The sequence below is a fragment of the Geotrypetes seraphini genome, chromosome 2 (assembly GCF_902459505.1).
Source record: "Geotrypetes seraphini chromosome 2, aGeoSer1.1, whole genome shotgun sequence".
Taxonomy (NCBI): domain Eukaryota; kingdom Metazoa; phylum Chordata; class Amphibia; order Gymnophiona; family Dermophiidae; genus Geotrypetes; species Geotrypetes seraphini.
The window spans coordinates 408,470,922-408,497,157 of NC_047085.1; the positions used below are offsets into that span (position 1 = coordinate 408,470,922).

Consider the following 26,236-nt stretch of genomic DNA (forward strand, 5'->3'; position numbering starts at 1 on the left):
TGCATGGTGGGGTGGGGTGGGGCAGGGGGCCCTCGACAAATTAATCCTGCCCTGCCTGATTGGTTGCTAGTGACAACAGACATGAGCCATCTTGGCTGAGAACATTTTTGAAATTAGTTGGCTCTACTATAGTGGACAGCAACCAAGGCATCTCGGTTTATTATCTGCTTGGAAATTCAGGCCATTCAAAAAGCACTTTAAGTATAGTATACCTTTAGCCTCTGGTTCAGGGCTTTGCCTAACCTGCAGGTTAAGCAAAGCTGTTTTGCTAAAAGCAATCTGTCAATATGTGTAACTGGGTAACTTGCGGGTGCTAATACATACAGTATGTAAATAAAATGAACTCAGTGGTTCAGAATTCAGAGATGTATATAACAGCTTGTACAGGACACAGAACAGCATAAATACAAGGGCAAATAAAAAATTAAAGGCAATTGTTAAATTACATGATAACTGGAACAGATCTAGCGAAATGCAACATATGTACTCGTGCATTGCCTGTTAGATACTTCATCCATGCGCAGTGAAAAACAGGGATGCTCCATTGCAAGATTGCACCATCAAAGAACAACGTGCAGTAGTGCGCTTTCTTTGGGCACCGGGAGTGAAACCTGTGGAAATTCAACTTTGGATATTGACTCAGTAGGGATGTAGCACCGTGAATCAACAAAAGGTTTACGAGTGGGTAAAAAGGTTTAAAGCGGGAAGAACATGTGTAACCGACAAAGGTCGTTCTGGTTGCCCATCAACACTGAACACACAAGAGCACATTGACAGGGCGGATGCCTTGATTAAAGAAGACTGATGGATAATTGTAACTTCCTGGGTAACTGACCCAACCTCTTGTAATGTAATCCGACCTTGAATAGGTAAGGGCAGAATAGAAAACCTGATTAACATAACATAAAATATCTGAGAAAACAGGCACTAATAAACTAGCTCAGATACACATCTTCTTTGGTTTAAGCATCCAAAAAGGATCTCCATTCCTTGGCCATCAATAACTATAGAGAAGAAAAGGTTCAGTTTTGCTTTTTTTTTTTCTTCTTTCTAGCTTGTGGAATACCAATGATGTGATGTCACTTTCTTGAAGGATCTACAGTATTTCTGAATAGTCTGTTATGTTAGTACTGTAAATGGTATGGTGTAAAAGCCATGTGGCTAGTTAGGACTGAAAATGGTAGAGAAATAACTATCATAAGGACTCTTGGAAGGATTTTTAGGATATCATGACCTGTTATTTCTTTTCCAGTTTGCAAGGTTTTTTGAAAAACGCAGTAAAAAGTTTTAAAAATGAAAAATGATATGAAACAATCTGGAATTCGATCTTTGACACACAGATCACATATTTAATTTTTCTAATTTTCTTGATTGATATAAGACGTGGGTGTATTAGCGTCATGCCCCTGATGACATGTAACCTGGCTATAAAAATGAAGCTTCAGCAGTGGGTTATTGTGGTCCTTCTTGGTGCCTGAACTTTGGGGAGCTGAATGAATACAACAGCGGGCAGGAGGAAGACACCTAACAAGTATAACAATTTGTATACTCTTTTTTTTTGTTCTGTATATTTCTTCCATTGCAAGAATAACGCAGGCAGATCATCCTTAAGGAGAGAGTGTGATGACCTAATTTTGGCATCAAGCCCAGCAAAGACACATCCATTCAGAGCAAGATACAGCCGCATCCAGCCTAGGAAGACTTTTATTTCCAAGTTATTTTCAGCATTTTGCGTAACTCCAATTTACTTGGAGGGTGAAGTTTCAAGTTCATTCTTCGGGAACTGGAATGTTACTACCCCTGAAGTCAGACAGGGAGGATCTGCCACCCTTGGGTTTGGTAGCCTCTAGTCGTGCCGCACCATAAACACGGATTTTGTCGTCCCCGGTGAAATCTGCGGGCTTCTGGATTCACTATGCCCCGGACATCGCATTGATCTTTTATCGTCCCGGCCTCCAGCTGCCAGGACTTTCAAGGTAAGGAGATAGAGCAGCCTAATAATTCCCACTACAGCGCCTGCAGCATCCCCTGGAGAAAGGTGGGTGGAAGAGCGTGTGCGTGTGTGGAGGGCGGGGGTGGGGGCAGCAGAGTGCATTTAGGACCAAGGAGACATGGCGGAAAACTAGCTCTCAGAACTCCAGCCCAACTTCCGGGTGCAGCTGGGTGCAGACTCCCCTTCCCGGGACTAGGGCTGCAGGGGGCGGGGACGTAGCTGCATTGCGGCGGGAGGGGGGGGGGAGCAGCAAAGAGACCTTGAGGCTGCACCGACCCCGGAGGATGGGGACGTGGTGGAGGAGGAGCTGTAGTGTCGCCCTCCCTGGTCGGTCTGGGCAGGATCCTAATCTAAGGGTTCCGCCCCTGCCTCAATCCCTCTCCCTGGCTTTTACCGGTGCCTGCGAGTTGGGACGCATTTTTATATTATTCCGTGGCTTTTTTTTTTTACCTTTGACCACTTTGCAGAGATTCATCTTGTGTTCTCATTGCAGTAGATGCAATAGGCATAGAAATGAGCACGGTTTAATCTTGAAACCAATTGTAAATGCATTTGTATTTCCATTTTCGTCCCAATGAACTCAAAGTTTCACACCGTGTAAGGTAGTTTCGTTTCCAGGTGCATTAAAACATGCGGTAAGTCCTTGCCTTTTTTTCTTGACAGTTCTATCCCTTGTCTCTTTGTAGTTCTTTCCCCTTTCTTGCAGGGATAACAGTGCTAAATTGTTCCTGAATCTTCTATTTTGGGGTGTATTTTCTGTGTTAAAGCTGTTCTAAGTGTTGACTATTGTGGCCAACATAATATTTCCTTGCCACTAGATGTGTGGTATTACCTATATATATATATATATATATATATATATATATATATATAGGTGTGTGTGTGTGTATATATATATATATATATACACACACACATATACTAGTGCTTAAGCCCGTTACATTAACGGGTGCTAGTAAACCTCCTTCCCTCACATGTCCCCTATTTTCAGCCCCAGCTCCAAACCCATTTTTACCCCCCCCCCCAAGCCCTTCTCCCATCTGTTCCCTTTCAGCCCGAGCCCCCTTTTATCACCAGCAGCATTTCCCTCCCCACTCCACTTCCCTGTCCAGCAGCACCTCGTCCCTGCTCCCCCTGTCCCTCTTTATTGCTCCCCCGGCCCAGTAGCACCTCTTCCCTGCTCCCCCTGTCCCTCTTCATTGCTCCCTCGGCCCAGTAGCAATTGCTCCCCCGGTCCAGTAGCACCTCTTCCCTGCTCCCCAGGTCCAGCAGCACCTCTTCCCTGCTCCCTCTGTCCAGTAGCACCTCTTCCCTGCTCCCCGTGTCCCTCTTCCCTACTCCCCCGGTCCAGCAGCACCTCTTCCCTGCTCCCCCTGTCCCTCTTCCCTGCTCCCCTGTCCAGTAGCACCTCTTCCCTGCTCCCCCTGTCCCTCTTCCCTACTCCCCCGGTCCAGCAGCACCTCTTCCCTGCTCCCCCTGTCCCTCTTCCCTGCTCCCCTGTCCAGTAGCACCTCTTCCCTGCTCCCCCTGTCCCTCTTCCCTGCTCCCCCCATCCAGTAGCAACTCTTCCCTGCTCCAGCAGCACCCCTTATCTGTTTCTCCGGTCCAGTATGCAGCGTTGTGAGCATCGCGGCTGGCTTTTGCTAACCTTGTAGGCCACCTTGCCCCTCGGAAGTACGTTCCCTCTGACACAATCGCATATGTTAGAGGAAACGTTCTACTGAGGTGCTGTGCGGCCTGCGAAGTTTGGTACAGCCGGCCGCGATCCTCATGGGAGCAGCGCCCGACCCTCCTCCTGGCAGCCGCCGCCAGCGCCGTTCCGCGAAGCCTTCCTCCTGGCAGCCGCTGCTCCGCACCGCCTTTCATGCGCCTCAAGCCGCCAAATACGACCAGGGAAGGCAATCGGGGCGGCGAAGACACGGGCAGGGAGAGAGCTTGCCAGCGCTTTCTCCAGCGGTTAGTGAGTGAGGGGAGTGGCCAGGGTGTTCCCTGCCGCCGGGTTCTAAAATAGAATCCGGCCACGGATCAGAAAACACGGCGACAGGGAACACGAAACCCTAAGTGTGCATGCACGTTTAGGGTTTTATTATATAGGAGATATTATATAGGAGATATATATATATATATATATATATATATATATATATATATATATATATATATATATATATATATATATATATATATATATATATATATAAACATTCTTTTTTTGTAACCAAAGAATAAGGAAGTCATATTGGTAGTGAGGAGAAGGGACCAATACAGACAGCACTGTAACCCATGTCCATCCAAACTACATCTACGATTGTAGCACAATTTTCCTGAAGGATTGATGTCTGCCAGCTAAAAACACATCCACATTGCCTTCAATAAAAAATAAATATAATTAATAAACTAAGTTAACATATGAAATGGAAATATGTAGGCAATAAAAGAACATAAGAGCTGCCTTACTGGGACAGACTACAGGTCCATGAAGCCCAGTATCCTGTTTCCAACAGTGGCCAACTTAGGTAACAAGTACCTGTCAAGATTCCAAAGAGTAAAACAGATTTTATGTTCCTTACCTTGGGAACAAGCTGTAGAATTCCCCACATCCATCTTAATAATGGCTTATGGACGTCTCTTATAGGAAGCTATCCAAGTCCTTTTTTAAACCCTGCCAATCTAACTGATTTTACCACACTCTGGCAACGAATTCCAGAATTTAATTACATGTTGAGTAAATAAATATTTTCACCTGTTTGTTTTAAATCTGCTACTCAGTAGCTTCATTACATCCCTCTCCCCCCCCCCCCAGTCCTAGTATTTTTTTGGAAAGCATAAACAATCAACTCATATCTACCTGCTCTACTTCACTCAGTATTTTATAGACCTCTTTCATATCTCCCCTCAGCCACCTCTCCTATAGGTTGAAGAACCCTAGCCGCTTTCATAGGAGCTAATTTTTCAAAATGATTGGGGGTGATGAACTCATAGCTCACAACAAATTCCCCCACAGAACAAAGAAAAAAAGGGGGGGAAAATACTGAATAATGAACAACTATCTTGTAGCTAAATATCAAGGGCCAGGTTCTGCCACTCTCTCCTCCCCCTTGTAGTTTGTCAGCATCATACTCTCTCTCCCTCCACTCAGGCCATTCATAGCATTTTTTACAACCAGTCCCTCTTCCCTCAGCCCATCATCTACACCACACTTTTTCCTCAATATTTTTCACTTTCTTTTTCTTCCTTGTTCCTCTTTGTCCTTTTCCCCCTTCCCTACTACATTTAGATACTACCTCTACACTTTTTTATTTTTTCTCCTTCTGCACAGGCATACTTTGATGTTTTATATTTGGGGACAAGGAGTGTAATATCTCTCTTCCTGCTCCACACCCTAAATCAGGGCTGCTCAATTCCGGTCCTCGAGATCTACTGGCAGGCCAGGTTTTCAAGATATCCACAATGAGCATGCATGAGAGAGATTTGCATACCAAGAAGGCAGTGCAAGCAAATCTCTCTCATGCATATTCATTGTGGATATCCTGAAAAACCTGGCCTGCCAGTAGATCAAGTTTCAAGTTTCTTTATTTTTGATATACCGTCTATCATAACAAATGTCTAGACGGGGTATAATATAAAAAGATTGTAAGGGATAATTAAAATGGGTAAATAAAAGCAATATTTTATCAAATATTAAAAATACTAGATGAATTTGGATTACCGTACATGAAACAGAAGGAAAGTAGGGGAGGGAAAGTTTGTTTAAAATACATCGAAGTAAAATTAATAAAAAAGGACGGTAAATGGGAGGGTGGTAAAAACATTAGGAGGTGAATCATTTCAAAAGAAGTATCAGATGTTTCAAAGCTTCACATGAATCAAGGAGTTAAGAGGCTGAATCTAGTACCAAATAATAAAGGCATTTTTAAAGAGGAAGGTTTTAAGTTTGGCTTTAAATTTTTCCAGGGAGTTCTCTAATCAGACGTCTAACGGGAGGGCATTCCACAGAGTGGAAAGATGGATTTGCGAGTAGTATCGTAAAATAGTTCCCGTATTGATGGTATGGAGAATAAATTTTGATTATTTGATCGGAGGGTCCTGGATGATGAATAAGGGATCAAGAGTTTTATCTATGAATGCTGGTTGGTTAGAGGTTTTTTTGTTTTAAAAGTGAGGAGGAGTATTTTATAGGAGAGACGATGAGTAATAGGTAGCCAATGTGCTTTGTGGAGGAGAGGAGTGACATGGTCAAATTTTTTTGCACGATAGATTAATTTAACAGCAGTGTTTTGCAATAGTTGTAGATGACGGATTTCTTTCTGGGTATACCTTGATAAAGGGCATTACAGTAATCTATATTTGAAATTACTAGGGAGTGAATCAGGATATTAATTGAAGAGGGATAAAGAAAAGAAGAAATAGAACGGATGAGCATAAGCTTATGAAAACTTGGCAGCCCTGCCCTAAATCTTTTAACCCTGTTCTGTTTCTCATTTCCCTTTGACCCAGCCTTCTATTTCCCTCCAATGTACTTTTCCCTAACCAGTTGCTTTTAGATGCAGGTTTAGCTCATCCATCCCTTCACTGCTTCCCACTTCTTACCCCTTCCTGTCCCAACGCGACCCTCCTCTTCCCTTCCATGTCCTAACACGCTCCTCATCATCCCCCTCTATTCCGCATCACAGATTTGTGCCTCCTGCGGGTGTTTACCTCCTCTGCCCGGCTCCTTCCTCCCAGCCGCACTTTTCTTGGCAAAACCACGATCAGCAGCTTCTGCACACAGTCTGCTGGTCTTTGAAAAGCCGCAATTGGCAGCTCCTGCACGTGGTTCACTGACCAGAAAGCCTTCCCTCTAATGTCTGCGTCAGCCTGCTGCTCGCACCAGCATCGGTTCTTTCTCTTACATTACTTCCTGGACCCACACTCATGAAGTGACATCAGAGGAGGAGCCAACGCTGGTGTGAGCAACAGGTTGGGGTTGCTGGGGGTGTACAAACCGGGAAGAAATCGGGTTTTTGATACCTTTAGAAAATTACAATTCTTATTTAGTGAGTTTGTACCTCCAGTCTTACTTTACATGTTGTGTCGGTTACCTGACGCAGATTCGAAACGTGGCACGTCGGAACCAGCTATTTTTTCAAAGATAAGTGAATAATTTCTTTGATTTTTGCTATTGCTATTAAGAATCAAGCATAGCTCTAGCAGCTAGCAACACAACAGTCTAGTATTCAAATCTGATAAATCAGTATGTACTGAACACTGCAATGATTGGTGGGTGAGGCGGAACACTATGCCTTCATATCTCTGAGCAGAGTTCTTTGTACAAGATTATATATAAAGGTTTATGATTACATTTTTATGAAGTGATCTTTTCAAGTAGTGACTTTTTTCTTTTTCAAATAGTTTCCTTCAGTCACTCTACTGCATCCATTTAGTGGTTGAGTTTGTTACCCTTCAGTGTATTTTTTGACTGAATCCACTAACAGAGGCTGTCCTTAGATTTGGACAAAGAAAATTCCTCTATATAGGAACAAGTTTTACCACTCATATTTTTGTTTACATTAATTTCTGAATATGCATAAACATATTATAACATACCCAATACCCTTTTTCTAATTCTCAAACCTTAAATCAAACCATTTATCTATTTCAAGAGAGCCTGCATTTGTTTTCAGCATCTGCTGAAAAGTTCATGTCCCTGTCAGCACAGAAAAAGAAGGAGGAGCTATTCCCCCCTGCTCTGAGTCTCTCAAAGACTGATACAGTGTTTCAGATTCTAACTATTTCCAGATGTTGTTCTCAGATTTCTCCTTAAAGGTTCTTCAGGTTTAAAATATATAAAATTATGTTTTTCAAAACCCACTCTCATGTTTAGTATACCTTCACACATCATTCATACCATCCATCATTCATTCAGGGCCCCTTTCACACACAACATGGTATACTGCATTCATACGAGACATATAACTATCTGTATTCAACAATGTGAAACCCTATATCTTCCACAAGCCAGGCTGAGAGGTCTGGTATTAATTAGAACCATGAGGCTCAAGGCTGGAAACTGAACAAAGACACAGAGAGGACAAAGAAAAGCAGAAAACCAAGATGGAGTTCTTTATCCCTCTAGAACAGTGGTCTCAAACTCGTGGCCCGTGGGCCACATGCGGCCCACCAGATACTATTTTGAGGCCCTTGGTATGTTTATCATAATCACAAAAATAAAATAAAACAGTTTTTTTATCATATGTCTCTTTAGCTATAAATTACTAAGACTTAGCCAAAAGGAAAGACTTATAAACTATAAAGTGTTTTACCTCATGCAAAATTGTCATGTCTTTAATAAGACATTAACTGGTTTTTTTTCTGAGGCCCTCCAAGTACCTACAAATCAAAAATGTGGCACTGCAAAGGATTTGAGTTTGAGACCACTGCTCTAGAAGTATGTTATGCATTGCCTGATTTCCTCTATGATTCTGCCCCACCTAACACCTCACCCAAATAGTGAATTCCCCTTTTCCTAGGCTATATATCGGTTTCCTGCTCTTTTGTTTATCATCCTGACTTTTTCAAAGTTTTAAATGTGTTTGCATATGTATAAGACCCTCTGATCAGGACTAGGAAGGTCTCTGTCATGCCCTGCTAACGCTTCTGCGTCGTGTGCGCCAAACCAGGCCTCTTCAAACTTTAGTTGCCTTAAATAGAATCCAGGGGATAATGGGCATTGCCAGAACTTGGAACACAGAAAGCTGAATGTAGCTGAATTAGTAAAGATACAGAGAAGGGCACCCAAAATGATTAAGGGGATGGAAAGACTAAAGAGGTTAAGGTTCTTCATGTATGAAAAGAGATGGCTGAAGAGAGAAATGACACATCTATGATATACTGATACTAATAAAATACTAAGGGCTCCTTTTACTAAGCTGCGTTAGGGCATTAACGTGCGGAATAGTGCACGCTTAATTTGCACACGCACTAGACTTTAACGCCAGCATTGAGCTGGCGTTAGTTCTAGCAGCGTAGCGCGCGGTAATATGCTGCATGCACTAAAAATGTGCACCTTAGTAAAAGGAGCCCTAAGTAGCACGTTTAAAACAAATTGGAGAAAATATATATATTTTTTTTTTCAGCCGATGTATAATTAAGATCTGGAATTTGTTGGTGAAGGAAGTAGTAAAAGCTTTTATTGCAGCTCATTTATAAAAAAAATTGGAGACATTACTACAGGAAAAGTCTGTAAAAAAAACAACAACCCCAAAATATTATTAAAGTGGACATGGTGAAATTAAATTATCCTTGGAATAAGGGGCATGGGATCTTGCTACTTTTTGAGATCCTGCCAGTTACTTGTGACCTGGACTGGCCACTGTTGATGGACTTTGCTCTGACCCAGTGCAGCAATTGTTTTTTTATGTTCTTATATTCTTAGTAAGTTATGAATCAACTCTGATTTAACAATAGATGCTATACAAGGTGCAAGATAAAATATTTCACATCTCTAACAAAAACCATTGCTAGGGAAGCTTGCAATGAGCAAGAATTTCAAAAAGACATTGATCAGGAGCCTGACAGCTTCATGAAAAATGTTCTAACAGAAGCAGTGAGCAAAGTTGAACTCTTGCAGCAAATGGCATTACAAGACAGCAGCTGTACCAGATGCACAGGAAACTGGACAAATCCATGCATTCAAACATATCTACTGCAAGTGAAGTGGCCACACGGGCTTGTTGAGTGGCTGTTTATCAGAGGAGGGTAGATAGGACCATGAAGGGGATGTGTGGAACAAATGGGTTTTGAGATTTAGGGGGTCATTTAATAAAGCTTTTTCCACAGTTGAAGCCTGTTTTATATGCAGAAAAGGGCTTTTATGAAAACGGGCAATCACATTTGCATATAGAATGTATGCACTTGGAAAGTATTCCCAGGATATAGTTTGGGCAGAACTGGGAAGGAGTTGTTCTTGATGAGGAAACTGACACTTGTCAAAGTATTTTGATGCATTCCATTTTCATTTACTGGTTCAGACACTGCGGTTACATCATTTGCATTATTGTAATATTATTTATTTGGACTGCCAAAGAATGATTTTAAGAAAACTTCAGACTGTACAAAATACTGCTATCAGGTTAATTTTCTCCTTTTCTAGGTCAGATCATATCTCTCAGTACTATATGAGGGGGTCACTGAAAAGTTCTCAACCCAACCAACAAAGTTCGGGTAGTGTCCATCGAGGGCTGTACACTTAGTCCAGTGATTTTTCCACTTTTTTTTGTTCTGTTGGGAAAATATGGAACAGAAAGAGTGGAAAATCGCTGAACTAAGTGTATAGCCCTCGATGGATATTCCCCCAACTTTGTTGGTTGGGTTGAGAACTTTTCAGTGGCCCCCCTCATAAAAGCCTGCACTGGCTTCCGAGAGGAAGATTTTATTCAAGTTTTATTGTTTTCTGTTTAAGATTCTGCATGGGGATGCCTTGTATGGTCTTGTGCTTTTTCCATCTGTCACAAGATATCACTCCCTGAGATCTGTTTGTTCTTTTTATTTTCTCCCATTGAAATTATTTAATTTTGTCCTTTGTTTTCAGGCAGCGCAAAGATGGAGATTATTACCACCCCATTTGATGGGTGGTTCGAATTATACAGTCTTTTAGAAGCTTTGGAAAACATTTTTATTTTCTAGGTTTGCGCTATGATTGTTTGATCATTGATTGCACATTTTGTAATTTTAGTATGTAGCTCATGGGTATGCAAATGTCTTGTACAGGGGCCATGGCCTCCCCCCCAAATTGCTGGTAGCGGTGTAACAGGGCCCGACAGGGATCCTGCAGGGAAAGAAACGCCTCTTGTGAGGCTGCAATGGCATCTTGCTACCTGCCAGGGCTCCTGCTGGTCAGCTCCCTCTGCCGCATCCTTTCCCCATCTACTCCTCCCATCCCAACCCCGCCACATGTCTACCTTAAATTTCTTGTAAAAGCACAGTGCCACCCTGACACAGGACCTGTTGTCTTATCTCCACTGTGGCCCACCATCTCTGACAACTTCCTGTTTCTGCTGGGGATGGCTGCAGTGGAGAGAAGATGCTGGGCCAGCGGCAGGGCGGTGCTGTGTATTTACACGAAATTTAAGGTAGACACGTGATGGAGGTGGGGTGGGTGAAGGAGTAGATGTCAGGGAAGGGATGCAACAGAGAGGCTGACCAGCAGGTACTCTGGCTTGTACAAGATGTCGCTTCCACCAGAGTGCCGCTTAGAAACAAGGCCTCACCCAAAACATTTCAGATTTGGGGGAGGGGTAGAAGGGAGCGAGGGAGCGATATAGGACTTGGGGAGGGAGTGGGGGAAGGGAGAGATGTTGGACTCAAATGACAGAAGGAAGGAGAGATGTGAGACTCAGGCATGGGGTAAGGGAGGGAGGGAAAGATGTCAGATTTGTGAGGGTCAGGGAGAAATGGACTTGGGGATGGCACAGGGGGTAGAAGGAGAACAGGGAGAGGTGGAAGAGGGACAGTGAGAGATGGATTTGAAAGAGGACAGAGGGAGCAAGAGAGGGAGAGATGGAAATGTGGAAGGAAGAAGGGATCATGGAGAGATGGTAGAAGGGAATGAAAGGGAGAGAGAGAGAAAGATGGCAGACGGGGAAAAGGGATAAATGGATGTGGAGGGGGCAAAATTGGGGAGAGAGAAATTATTTGGTGGAGAAGGCAAGTTGGGAAAATGGAAAGAGATTCAGGGGAAGGGCAGAAGGGGGAGGGATAAATGGACAACTCAGGGAGAGCAGAGGAGGGAGAGGACAGATGGACAGGGAAAGGCAGAGGGGATATGGACTCGGGGTCAGAAGGGTGGAGGGAAGAGAGACATCAGACTTGGGAGAAGGGAATGGAAGGGCAGAAAAAAGAGATGTTGGACTTGGAGGGAAAGAGAAAGAAAGACAGGAAGGAAATGCTAGGTTGCAAAGATGGAGTAAGCAACAAGGAGGGGAGATGCTAGAAATGGTGGATCCATGTGGGAAAGTTGTCAAGGAGATAAGTGAACAGAATAATGAATATATGAGGGTAGAAATGTGGTAATGGGAAGCAGATAAAAGGGAATAGGAGGATGAGAGAAAGCTAGGGGATGATAGAAGGAGATAGAAAGTTGATTAGATAAAAAGTGAAAAGGAATAAAGCAATGTTCCCTCTAAATTGTGTGGCTTCACACCTTTTGGTAGTAGGCTGGTCAGCCAGCACACCAGGACCTCTAGCCATACTCTGCTGCTGCTTTCGGTGGCTTTCTGAAGAAAAAAGTGCAGCTGGAAAGAAGGAGGGGGAAGCCTACTTGCATGTCTTAGAGCTGGCCAGAACAAAGGTACACACCCTTGGAGGGGGGAATAAACTTGGCACACAGAAGAGAGGGAGGGAGAGACGTACATTGGGTCACAGAAGGGAGGGAGAGAGAGGGGCATGTTAGACCATGGGAGGGGGGCACATTGAGACACAAGGAAGGAAGGAAAAGAGTGTGAACTTGGACAAAGGAATGAAAGAGGAAGGGGTCACAAACTTGGGACACAGAAGGGAGAGAGGTAGCACAAACTTGGGGCAAAGGATGAAGGAAGGAAGGAGGAAGGGGCACAAACTTGGGGCACAGAAGGGAGGGAGGGGTCATGAACTTGGGACATAGAATGGAGGGAGGTAGAGAAAGAGATGCTGAGATAGGAAAGGGAATAGAAAGGGAGAATTGTTCAGCATGGGTGTGAGTGAGAGGGAAATAAATGATAAACATGGGGAAAGGAAGAAAGAAGAGAATTGGGCATAGGGAGGAAGAAAATTGTTGGGCATGGTGGTGGGAGAGAAGTGAGGTAGAGAGAGATGAGAAGGAGAAATGTTGGATACGATGGTGGACAAGGAACAGTGGGAAAGACGGAAAGGGATGCAAGAGGGAGGAAGAGATGTATTATAGTGCTGGAAAGGGGTGATAGATGGAGAAATGTTGGGCATGGGGCTGGTGGGCAGGAGTGAAAGATGCTGCTTATAGTCTAGGGAATAAGAAAGGGAGAAATGTTAGATGTGGCAGTAGATGCACCCTCAATCTCGATCTTTCACTCACCACTCTCTTTGCAGCAAGGGAGGGAATGAGAGAGAGAGATGGTAGACAGTGAGAGAGAGGGAATCATTGCACATGGGGGTGGTGGAGAGAGCAAGAAATGCTGTGCAGGGGTGGGGAGGAAAAAAAGAGTGTGCTTTGTATAGTTTAATTTTGTGGTTACCATTATGTATTGTTAATAAGATTATATTGTGTGTATATGAAAAATGAATGGAAGAAATGACATTTATAATTAGTTCTATTTGTATGGGGGTGGGGTCTGATGAGCTTGGGTGGTTCTAGGGTGGAGATTGGGCAGGTCTGAGACAGGATCTAGGGTGGAGTTTTTGGGCCTACCCAAACAAAACAGTGTTCCGCTGCCTATGAGTTACATTGAACTTGGTTGTAGGTATTTGCGGAATAGAAAAATAAAATGTTATCTTACATAGACTCTTACCCCTGGATTCTGCCTATGGTGCCCAGATTTTTGCTCGCAAGTCTGAGCTACATGGGCAAATTAATTGCATGCAGAACTTCATGTCATCAATAACTGGGTGTTAACACCCATTTATTGATGTTAATTGGCACACAATAATACTTGCATGTGCATCTGGCTGTGAAGCAATACTCCTGACTCCCATAGCATATATCTCAAAGGGACTGACTCCCATAGCATATATCTCAAAGCAAATATTTAGCTTTTGCCTATGTGGTCTAAGTATTTGCTTTTAAACTACTCAATATGAATTAAATAAGCACAATATCTTAAGTACCGTAAATGTAAGAAAAATAATAAATAAGACCAAGTGACGATCCGACACATTAAGCCTGAGGCAGTGAGAGTATTCGAGTCCAAGGTGATATCGTTGAGGATCTGGGTGATAATAGACATATCAACGGCATTGGTGGTTGGTGTCTAGTAACACTGTCACGTATCAATGTATGATTAGATTCACCGTAGAAAAATATTAAGAGCCATATTTAAAGCTGACTCACTAAGGCAGAGACACTATCCAGATAAAGATAGTGCCTCTGAATATTGCATCAGAAAAGATGAGTGGCACTGATCTGCAGATACAGACACAAAGCAAATAGAGAGCAGACCAAGTGCACCAAGTGATGAAAGCAACAGGATATTTATTCAAAGCAAGATAGCACTGCTATATTCTATCTTGCTCTGAATTAATATCCTGTTGCCTTCATTGCTTGGTGCACTTGGTCTGCTCTCCATTTGCTCTATGTCTGAATATTACATTACAGTGAACATTTGTAACCAGCAAATATGTAAGGAGTGGAAATGTCCTATAAAGTCTGATAAATTAAATTTTTTTCTCATAAAAGTCCTTTTATTCATCCCAAAACTGAAAGACTCGACATGTACATGTTTCGGCCAAGACACTTTTTTACCTCGTATATGAATTTACCAAGAAGGTCCAACACTATATCATCGACTAGGAAGTCCTTCCGTTTGAGGGTAAATTAATTCATTTTCAAGACTCTCAAGACTCCAGAAGCAGGCCGAAACATGTACATGTCGAGTCATTGAGTTTTTGGATGAATAAAAGGACTTTTATGAGAAAAAATTGAATTTACCAGTCTTTATAGGACATTTCCACTCCTTACTTTGCGTCTTTGAGTTTTGTGGATTTGGTTCTCTTGTTCTTTGTTCTAACCAGCATATACTCCACGAGCAGTTTGGCTTACATCAGGATTCCCCAAAGTCCCTCCTTGAGTGCCGAATCCAGTCGGGTTTTCAGGATTTCCCCAATGAATATGCATTGAAAGCAGTGCATGCACATAGATCTCATGCATATTCATTGGGGAAATCTTGAAAACCTGACTGGATTCGGCCCTCAAGGAGGGACTTTGGAGACCCCTGGTTTACATACTAAGAAGTTGGGCATACTCAAGAATCCAATTCTTATGTGCTGTGTTGCATTTGCTGCTTTGTAAAATGTTGCACCTATGTTGCATCTATGATGCATTTATAAAATAGACTTTAAAAGGTGCTTTTTTTTTTAGACCTATTACATAGTTACCCTATTGCAGGGATCTTAAAGTCCCTCCTTGAGGGCTGCAATCCAGTCGGGTTTTCAGGATTTCCCCAATGAATATGCATTGAAAGCAGTGCATGCACATAGATTTCATGAATATTCTTTGGGGAAATCCTGAAAACCTGACTGGATTGCGGCCCAGAAGGAGGGACTTTGAGACCCCTGTTCTATTGTAACATCAAACCCTTCCAGTATGGGTGGTGTTGAGGGTGACAATAATGAATGATTAGGGAATAACATTTTTGCTTTTAATGTTTTATAATAAACCTTTTGTTTTATTTCAAGATATGCATATATAAGTAAGAAATTTAATTAAATGTGCTGAAGGACTGAAATACTCTTCCCATAGCAAAAGAGAGGCCTTAAAGTTAAAAGGAGCTAGTACCGAATGCGAAGAATAGAGAGCTCTCACATCTATTCTACTTCTGTTGTATATTGGAAAGCCAGCATAGAAACACTTCATTGGATGAAATGGCTGAAGAATAGAGAAGCATAGACTGGTCTAGTGACCTCAGAGGACCTTTTGTCCTGTCCAGGGTAATAGACCTCGAAGGCTGATTGAAAAGTAATGAGACTGCCCCTGTTTTCCTTTCCAGGAAGTAGACATGGCAGCACTGTGCTGGTTCTTGTGAAGCTCATGCATCGACAATTCTGAACTTGCGTACTCTCACATACATGTCTCCAATTAGAAAATGAATGGTAAAAATTAAAGAACTAAGGCTGGTACTGGACAGACTTGCATGGTCTGTGTCCCATATATGTTGATTCAGTGTAGGATATGCTGGGGAGGGTATCAATGGGAACTTCACTAACTTGAAACATGAGGATGTTACTGGCCAGACTTTACGGTAGGTATCCTGCAAATAATGGGCTTGGTTGGATAGGCTGGAATGAGCTTGGACGGCAACTCCAGCAGTTGGAACCTAGCACAGTACCGGGTGGGCTTTACAATCTTTGGCCCATAAATATCAAAGAAAAGAGACAAGTTAATCTAATCATGTAATTTTAACTGGACTATTTTTTTACTTTCCAGTTCAGTGTTGAAACATTTTATTAATTTGTCAATAAACAAAATGTCAAGTAAAGAACATGACACAACAAAGTAGAACATTCCCCCCCCCCAGTCCACCCACCCCAATTACCTCTCACCCAAAGGATGAATGAGTATAACTAATGGATGGACCATCCAGGTCTTATCTGCTGTCATTTATTATGTTACTGTGTTTATTGTGAGTTTGGCATTAGAGAGTTTGCCATGTTATTTGATGGCCATTCTAAAAACTCTACCAAATATTGGAATTTTACATTAAGGAACTCTATCATAAGAACATAAAAATAGCCTAATATCTTTCTTCATGGAGACCAATCCAAGTCACAAGTACCTGACAAAAACCATAATAGTAGCAGCATTCCATGCCACCGATCCAGGGCAAGCAGTGGCTTCCCTCATGTCTGTCTCAACAGCAGACTAAGAACTTTTCCTCCAGGAACTTGTCCAAACCTTTTTTAAAAACAGCTACATTAATTGTTCTTAACACATTCCAGAGCTTAACCAGTCTCTGAGTGAAAAAAATATTTCCTCCTATTGGTTTTAAAAGTATTACTCTGTAACTTCAGAGTGTCCCCTAGTCTTTGTAAATCTTGATGCAGTAAAAAAATCAATCCACATGTACCCATTCTATACCACTCAGGATTTTGTAGACTTCAATCGTATCTCCCCTCCCCTCCCCAGCCATCTCTTTTCCAAGCTGAAGAGCCTTAACCTCTTTAGTCTTTCCTCGAGAGGAGTTCCATCCCCTTGATCATCTTGGCTGCTCTTCTTTGAATTTTTCTAGTGCCACTATATCTTTTTTGAGATAAATAGAATGTGGCAGATTGAGGGATTTTTCCTCTCTGAGACTGCTGTTATACCTCTGGGCAGCAGAGGGCACCATGCATTTGAGAAGGACTACAGGTCCCAGAGGTTATATGAAATTGTATGTTTGTGTCTTGACTCTCCTAAAAATACAGGTCAGCCTGCCCCACCAGGTGGTCTGTTACAGAGACCAGAACTGAATGCAATACTCAAGGTGAGGTCATACTATTAAGTGATACAGAGGCATTATAACATTCTTAGTTTGGTTTACCATCCCTTTTCTAATATCGTAATTTTCATACTATGAGACGCATGTAACCATAAGATACACATAGGTTTAGAGGAAGAAAACCAAGAAAAAAATTCTGAACCAAATTGTGTACTAATATATTTAATAAAATATACCAGGCTCTGCACTCAGCTCACCCCCCCCCCCCCCCCCCCGTTCCCTACCCTCCTTGCCCTGCAAGGCTCTGAATCCAGCTCCCTTCCCTGCCAGGCTCTGAACCAAGCCCCCTTCCCTACCAAGCTCTGCACCCAGCCCTTTCCCTCCTTGCCCTACCAGGCTATGCAGCCAGCCCCTCTCCCTGCCAGGCTCTGCACCCTGTCCCACCACCCTGCCCTATACCCCTCTGTTGATCTAGTGGTAGGCTGTGACAGGAGGGATCCATTCCGGCTGATTAAATTTTTACACACACACCCTTGCTGGACGGCTGCCTCATCCTATCTTGCGGCTAGTGGCATACAATGCAGGAGCGAGCTTTTCATGTTCCAGCCTGACCCCGTGCTGCTCCCTGAATGGCTGCCGTCAGTTCTCATGGAAAGCTCGCTTCTGCCGATACACCGCTGGACCACCATAATTTAAAAAGGTACCGGGGTAAAAAATTGTTATATTCACTTCATAAGATGCACAGACATTACCACCCACTTTTTTTTGGGAAAAAAGTGCATCTTATGGAGTGAAAAATATAGTAATCCCTAGCATCTTGTTTGCTTTCTTGGCTGCCACTGCACATTGGGTAGAAGGTTTCAGCGTATTGTCTGCAATGACACCCACATCTTTTTCTTGACCGCTGACCCCCAAGGTGAACTCTAGCATCCAGTAACTATGATTTGGATTATTCTTCCCAATGTGCAATACTTTGCATTTGTCCACATTAAATTTCATCTGCCATTTGGATGCCCGTCTTCCTGCAGTTTTTCACAGTTTGCATGCGTTTTAACAACTTTGAATAGTTTAGTATCATCTGCAAATTTAATCACCTCACTCGTAGTTACAATTTCCAGATCATTTATAAATAAGTTAAATAGCACTGGTTCCAGTACAGATCCCTGCGGCACATCACTATTTACCCACCTCCATTGAGAAAAATGGCCTTTTAATCCTACCCTCTGTTTTCTGTCTGATAACCAATTCTTAATCCACAATTGAGCATGGCCTCCTATCCCACGACTCTTTAATTTTCTCAGGAGCCTCTCATGAGAAACTTAGTCAAAAGCTACATACATACATACACTACATCAACTGGCTTGCCTTTATCAACATGTTTATTCACACCTTCAAAGAAGTCAAGCAGATTGGTGAGGCAAGACCTCCCTTGGCTGAACCCATGTTGACTCTGTCTCATTAAATCATGTTTGTCTATATGTTCCATGATTTTATTTTTTCTAATTGTTTCCACCATTTTGCCCAGCACTGAAGTCAGGCTTACTGGTCTGTAATCTCCCGGAACCTTTTTTTAAAATTGATATAACATTAGCCACCCTCCAATCATCAGATACTACGGATGAGTTTAGCTACAGGTTACAGATCACTAACAACAGATCAACCAGATCAGAATCCTAGATACGAGAAACATGACCTATTGGCAAAATGGTTAATGAATGAGTCAAAAGCATGCAAAAAAAGTTCAGGGTAGTGTATGTAAATAATTATCTAATAAGATTTGAAACAATATACTATAGAAAAAGCTAGAGGAATATTACAGCATTCAGAGATGATCAAGAATCTACCTTTCAAAAGAACTGAAAAATGTCTTAAAATCTTGAACTTCTGGAAGTTGAATCAGCCAAGATGTATTCATATTTCCCAAATACTTGGATACTACTCATGGAATGAGCTTCATTCCAGAGATGATGACACATGACCTACAAGAGAAATGGATTTCACAGGATTCACATTGTCTTCTTTCCTTTGCTTTCTTCTCAAAGTTTATTTGTAACAGGGACAGAAAATGAGCCAACCTCCACTATACACATATGTGTAGCAAGTGCAAAGCCCTCTAAGAATGAGAACCCAACAAGATACGATAGCACAAGTCGGCCTATATTGGTGAATAAGACAGTTTTATCTTCCACGGTGTTATTCCTTGCCTTCCACTTTTCTTCTTAGAATGAACAGCAAAGTAGAAGATCCAGCAATCCAATTCCCTTTGAATTTAGAAAGAAATCTTGATTCTAGAGAGAAATCTGTCAGAGAACATAAACACTTTTTTTTTTAACTGTTATGGCATCTGCTTCAGAAGTTGCACTTCCACAAATCATCTTGCTAGAGATTGTAGAACAGCTGTTACAAACATAGAGTGTGACAGCAACAAACATATTACTGATTTACACCTAGACACTGCAAAATACAACTCAAAACATGGAAAGGAAAATGATAGAGAGGGCATTATCCCAGGACAAGCAGGCATGATATTCTCACATGTGGGGTGACGTCATCTACGGAGCCCCGATGCGGAAGCATTTTCAAGCAAACTTGATTGAAGATTTAAGTTTGCTCTGCTGCTCCACGCATGCGTGCCTTCCTGCTCCACTAGGGGGTGCATCCCCTCGTGGTCTCCAGTTCAAAATTTTCTGCGAGCCTAGAAGCCGTGTTTTTCAGGCTCTGCCCCAACTGCCTTCTAGCACCGCGATTTTTTCTTGTTTTTTCACGATTAAGTCGCTGTGCGCGAATTCCTTACCTTTTTACTTGATTCCTGCTTCGTTTTCAACGACCCGGAGGCTTCCGGGTCCCCATGGCCGCGTGGCTAATCGAGCTGCGGCTACTTTCGATTTAATGTCCCGGCCTTTGACCGGCTTTAAAAAGTGCACCCGGTGCGAGCGGCTCCTTTCTCTTACAGATCCGCATCGCCGGTGCATCCTCTGTCTGGGGGCGACTCATCCAACCGACTCCTGCCCCCAGTGCGCTATTTTCCAAAACCGGGCCCTCCGCCGAAGAAAAGCCCGCATGGCGGATCTCTTCAACCCGGACCAACCCTCCACCTCGGCCTCGAGGTCGGCCCCGGCCTTGACCTCGGCCCCGGATACCTCGGCATCGCCCCGAGACTCGACCCCGAAGTCCTCGGGACAACAGAAAACCTCGGCCCCGGGTAAGTCCCCTCTTCCCTCTTCAGGTTCTATAACAGCGAAGAAGCCATCCTCGGGGACAACGGCGACGCATGGCGGAAGCCCCATGCTTACAGCCCCGTCTAAGCCCTCCAAGCCTTCGGGCCGTGCCTCCACCACACGGGAATACTCTGATACGAGGTTGCCCCCGGTGGAGCGCACCGAGGCAGTGGACATGCCTTCGATGCTGTCCGTGCCCGTCTTCCAGGACCTACTCCGAGCGATGATCACGTCGGAGCTGTCCACTGCAATGGCCCAGTTTCAATCGGCCTCGACCTCGAATGTGCCAGACCAGCCTGGGCCTCACACCGAACAACCTCGAGGAAAGGTGCGCAATCCTCGCCGCATCCCATCCTCCTCGGACTCCTCGCCGAGACGCCCGAGACGTTCCCCCTCCGCGGACCGCCGAGGGGCAAAACGTCGGGCTAGAACGACAGAAACCTCGAACCGCCGTACCTCCAAGAAGGCCCGAGGTTCACCAACCCTTCGAGGCCGTTCTCCCACACCTCGTACGGGACCACTAAGGGTGGCTGAGTTATCACTCTCCAACCCGCGCATCCTCCGAACTCCCCCTCGGACGTATTCTCCGAGGGAGTCCGGATCGAGGTCACCAATCCGACATCGATCGGTACCCCTAACCCCGGCATCGTCTCCGAGGTGCTCCTCGAGACGCCGAAGATCGACAACCCCCGAACACTCTCACAGTGCTTCCCCAACCTCGGAGCATGGATCAGAGCATGAACCTCGATACTCGAGGGAAGCCTCCTTATCCTTCTCCACCCGACGAAGGTCTCGCTCCCCGACCCCGCACGGGGCCCCGGGGACATCTCGCCCATCCTTCACTCGCTTTGTCCAAGACATGGGCCACGCATTGGACTTAGACCTCCAGTCCGACTCCAGATACTCGAAGGAGTACCTGGCGGAGCTGGATATGCCATCACTGCCCAGAGAGTCCCTTCGCTTACCACCTAACCCGGTACTCCAACAGGCCTTCTTCAGGAACCTGGAGACCCCCTACATGGTCACGGCCGTACCCTCCAAAATGGAGGCCAAGTACCGCACAGTACCTTACCCGGGATTCGAGCAACCACAGCTCTCCCACCAATCGCTGCTAGTGGAATCCTCCTTGAAAAAGGCTCACCCGTCCCGGGTCTCAGCAGCGGTCCCCCCAGGCCGAGAAGGCCGAACCCTGGACAAGTTCGGCAGGAGACTATACCAAAACGCAATGATGGCCTCTAGGGTGCAAAGCTACACTTTCACCTTCACATCATACCTCAAACACCTCATTGGACTATTGAGAGCCTTTGAGACTGACCTACCGGCCTCCCGGCAGGGAACGTTCAGCCTGCTTTTAGAGTCCCTCTCCAACCTGCGCCTTCATCTATTCCACGCGGCCTACGATGGCTTCGAACTCTCCTCCAGAGAAGCAGCCTTCGCTATCGCCATGCGCCGACTAGCTTGGCTGCGCCTGGTCGACATGGACCCCAACTTACAGGACCGGTTGGCTAACCTCCCCTGCGTGGGAAAGGAATTGTTCGATGACACTATCGAGGCGGCGACAAAACGCCTCTCCGAACATGAACGCTCATTTGCCTCCCTTGTCCGGCAAAAGCCCAAACCGCCAGCACCCAGGCCATACAGGGCCCCTCCGCGCCGCTACCCACAAAAGTCCACCCCTGCTTTCTCGCGGCCCCCACCCAGACGTCCGCAAGCCCATCACAGGGCCATGCCCAAGTCTCAACCGCCCGCGACCACCAAACCATCCCCGTCCTTTTGACGGGACACGCGGAAGGGGGCGGGCCCCCTCCGCCATAGTCCCAGGCCGCCTTCCCATCGGAGGTCGACTCAAAGCCTTTTACCCTCGCTGGGAACAACTCACGTCGGACGCATGGGTCCTTGGCGTGATCTCATCAGGGTACTCTCTCAACTTTCGGGCCATTCCCCCGGACAATCCCCCAAGGAATTGCCCTCCCAACCGGACTCAGCTACCTCTACTCCTCTCCGAAGCTCGAGACCTGCTTCGCCTGAGAGCAGTGGAGAAGGTCCCCCCCGACCAACGGGGGAAGGGCTTCTACTCCCGTTACTTCCTGGTACCGAAAAAAACGGGAGACCTACGCCCAATACTAGACTTGAGACGCCTCAACAAATTCCTGGTACGGGAAAAGTTTCGGATGCTCTCACTACCAACACCCTACCCCCTGATCGACGAGGGCGACTGGCTCTGCTCCCTCGATCTCAAGGAGGCGTACACACATGTCCCAGTGCACCCCGCTCACCGCAAGTTTTTGCGTTTCCAAGTAGGGGACTGGCACCTACAATACCGAGTCCTCCCCTTCGGACTAGCATCATCACCTCGGGTCTTCACCAAGTGCCTCGTGGTGGTAGCAGCAACCTTACGTTCCCAGGGCCTCCAGGTATTACCCTACCTGGACGACTTGCTAATCAAAGCCCCGTCCAAGGAAGGGGTTATCTCAGCGACCCAACAGACTATTACCTACCTACAAAGTCTGGGGTTCGAAATAAACTTCCCAAAATCTCAACTACGCCCCTCGCAGTCCCTACAGTTCATCGGGGCCACGCTGGACACGGTTCGCCTCCGTTCCTTCCTCCCCCCTCCGCGCCTGGAGGCGTTAGTAAGTCTGAGCCGAAGGATCTCTCGGCTGACCTCAGTATCAGCTCGACAGATGATGACCCTTCTGGGCCACATGGCCTCCACCGTCCATGTCACACCATTCGCCCGCCTCCATCTGAGAATCCCTCAATGGACCCTGGCGTCCCAATGGCGTCAAGACCGGGACCCGATCGACCACTCCGTGACAGTGACTCCTTCATTGCAACGATCGCTCCGCTGGTGGGCCGACTCTTCAAATCTTTCCAAAGGTTTGCTCTTCCTCACCCCACCCCACAGCAAGGTACTCACCACGGACTCGTCGGAGTACGCTTGGGGAGCCCATCTGGACGGCCTACGCACCCAAGGAATGTGGTCAGCACAAGACCGTCGCTGCCACATCAACGTGCTAGAACTTCGGACCATCTACCTCGCAGCTGTAGCCTTCCAACATCTGCTCCGCGACCGAGTGGTTCTCATCCGAACCGACAACCAAGTAGCGATGTACTACGTAAACAAACAAGGGGGCACAGGGTCTTGGCCCCTTTGTCGGGAAGCCCTACGCCTCTGGAAATGGGCAATCTCCAACAACACCTTCCTTCGGGCAGTGTACATACAAGGAGAACAAAACTGCCTGGCGGACAGACTCAGCCGCCTCCTCCAGCCACACGAGTGGTCACTACACTCTCAGGCCCTACGAGTAGTGTTCGAACGGTGGGGGACGCCTCAAATAGACCTGTTCGCGTCCCCTCACAATCACAAGCTGCCTCTCTTCTGCTCCCGGATATACTCCCCGGACCGACTCGAGGCCGACGCCTTCCTCCTCGACTGGGAGGGAAGGTTCCTGTACGCGTTCCCACCGTTTCCTCTGATACTGCGGACCCTTGTCCACCTGAAAACAGTACAAGCCACCCTGATCCTGATTGCCCCTCGCTGGCCACGCCAGCCGTGGTTTTCCCTTCTACTTCAACTCAGTGTCAGAGATCCACTGCCTCTGCCTCTGTTTCCCTCTCTACTGTCACAGGGTCAGGGTTCACTGTTACATCCCAATCTTCAATCTCTTCACCTGAATGCTTGGTTTCTCTCCCCCTGACTGCTCTCCCCGTGTCTCAATCAGTCAAGGAGATATTGGAGGCCTCTAGAAAAACCTCGACGAGAACCTGCTACTCCCAAAAGTGGACCAGATTCTCAACCTGGTGCTCCTCCCACAGCCAGGACCTGGTGTCGGTCCCCGTCCCCCTGGTCCTTGACTATCTACTTCAACTATCTCATTCCGGCCTAAAGACCAACTCCATTCGAGTACACCTCAGTGCGATTGCGGCCTTTCATCAGCCCCTGGAAGGGAAAGCCCTCTCGCTCCATCCCTTAGTCACTCGCTTCATGAAGGGTCTGCTGAACATCCACCCCCTCTCAAACCTCCCCCGGTGGTTTGGGACCTTAACGTGGTTCTGGCTCAACTAATGAAACCTCCATTTGAGCCCCTAGACAAATGCCATCCAAAATTCCTCACTTGGAAGGTAATTTTCCTACTCGCGCTCACGTCCGCACGGCGGGTTAATGAGCTACAAGCTCTGGTAGCGGACCCACCCTTCACGGTATTCCATCACGACAAGGTGGTACTCCGCACCCATCCAAAGTTCCTACCTAAAGTAGTGTCTGATTTCCATCTCAATCAGTCCATTGTCTTACCTGTGTTTTTTCCCAAGCCCCACTCTCACCCCGGAGAAGTGGCGCTCCACACTCTTGACTGCAAAAGAGCGTTGGCCTTTTACCTCCAACGCACTCAGCCACACCGGAAAGTCCCACAACTGTTTTTGTCCTTCGACCCAAACCGGTTAGGTCACCCAGTTTCCAAACGCACCTTGTCCAACTGGTTGGCCGATTGCATCTCCTTTTGCTACGCTCAGGCTGGTCTCGCGCTGCATGGTCGAGTAACGGGACACAAAGTCCGAGCGATGGCAGCCTCCGTAGCCTTCCTCAGGTCCACACCTATTGAGGAAATCTGCAAGGCTGCCACGTGGTCTTCGATTCATACCTTCACCTCCCACTACTGTCTGGACTCCCTGTCCAGAAGCGATGGCCGGTTCGGCCAATCGGTGTTGCGAAATCTATTTGCTTAAATTGCCAACTTCCCTCCATCCCTCTTCAGTAAGCTTGGAGGTCACCCACATGTGAGAATATCATGCCTGCTTGTCCTGGGATAAAGCACAGTTACTTACCGTAACAGGTGTTATCCAGGGACAGCAGGCATATATTCTCACAACCCGCCCACCTCCCCGAGGTTGGCTTCTTGGCTAGTTAAGTGAACTGGAGACCACGAGGGGATGCACCCCCTAGTGGAGCAGGAAGGCACGCATGCGTGGAGCAGCAGAGCAAACTTAAATCTTCAATCAAGTTTGCTTGAAAATGCTTCCGCATCGGGGCTCCGTAGATGACGTCACCCCACATGTGAGAATATATGCCTGCTGTCCCTGGATAACACCTGTTACGGTAAGTAACTGTGCTTTATCACCTAAAGTCACTCCAAAGTGCACTGAAGGATATAAGTTTCCAAGTTTATTTAAATTTTGTTATTCTGCTTATCATACTTCTAAGCGGGGTATAAAAATATAAAAGCAGGGGTGATACATACTTGTTGTTCTAGACCAGGAGCAGGCAATTCCGGTCCTCGAGAGCTAAAGCCAGGTCAGGTTTTCAGGATATCCACAATAAATATGCATGAGATAGATTTGCATCTCAAAGAGGCAGTGCATGCAAATCCATTTCATACATATTCATTGTGGATATCCTGAAAACCTGACCTGGCTCCGACTCTCGAGGACCGGAATTGCCTACCCCTGTTCTAGACTGACTTACAAGGGACATGAGGTTTGGGAGGGAGAACTCCATCGGACAGTGAGACATTTAAGGCGAGTGCAGTATGGAGGAATTCTGTCTGAGAGAAACTTTAGAGAGAAGGGTTCATACATCAAAGGATGGAAGATCCTGCTCTAAATATGTGAACAAAATAGTTAAGCAGTGATGAGCCAGGGGCTATCCAGGTGGCTTAGTGTCAGTCATGCATGCTGCAATTTTGAAGGATCCAGGTTCAATTCCAGTTCGGGTCCTCTGCACACCGGGTCATCCAGGACCAGAAATATTGTGGAGGATGCATCACAGCCCCTTTGGTAAGGGAGTATAGGAATCATAGTTGTTTTTCAGGGGTGCTACTTAGTGGCCAGGTTTGAAACTCGTGATTTCAGGGCTTCAAAGGGATCCCTATTTCTGCAATGACTGGGCCTATAGCAAAATGGAAGGG

General features: G+C 45.7%; 1 protein-coding gene across 1 annotated transcript in view; it reads left to right on the top strand.

Annotated features, from left to right (window-relative positions):
* Positions 1–1,480: 1,480 nt before the first annotated feature.
* The window catches only part of THSD7A (thrombospondin type 1 domain containing 7A), a 763,222-nt gene continuing 738,466 nt past the window's right edge, over positions 1,481–26,236 (top strand). Inside the window, exon 1 of the mRNA XM_033931006.1 lies at positions 1,481–1,976. The gene's annotated coding sequence lies outside the window, so the exon portion shown is untranslated. The remainder of the gene's footprint in view (positions 1,977–26,236) is intronic.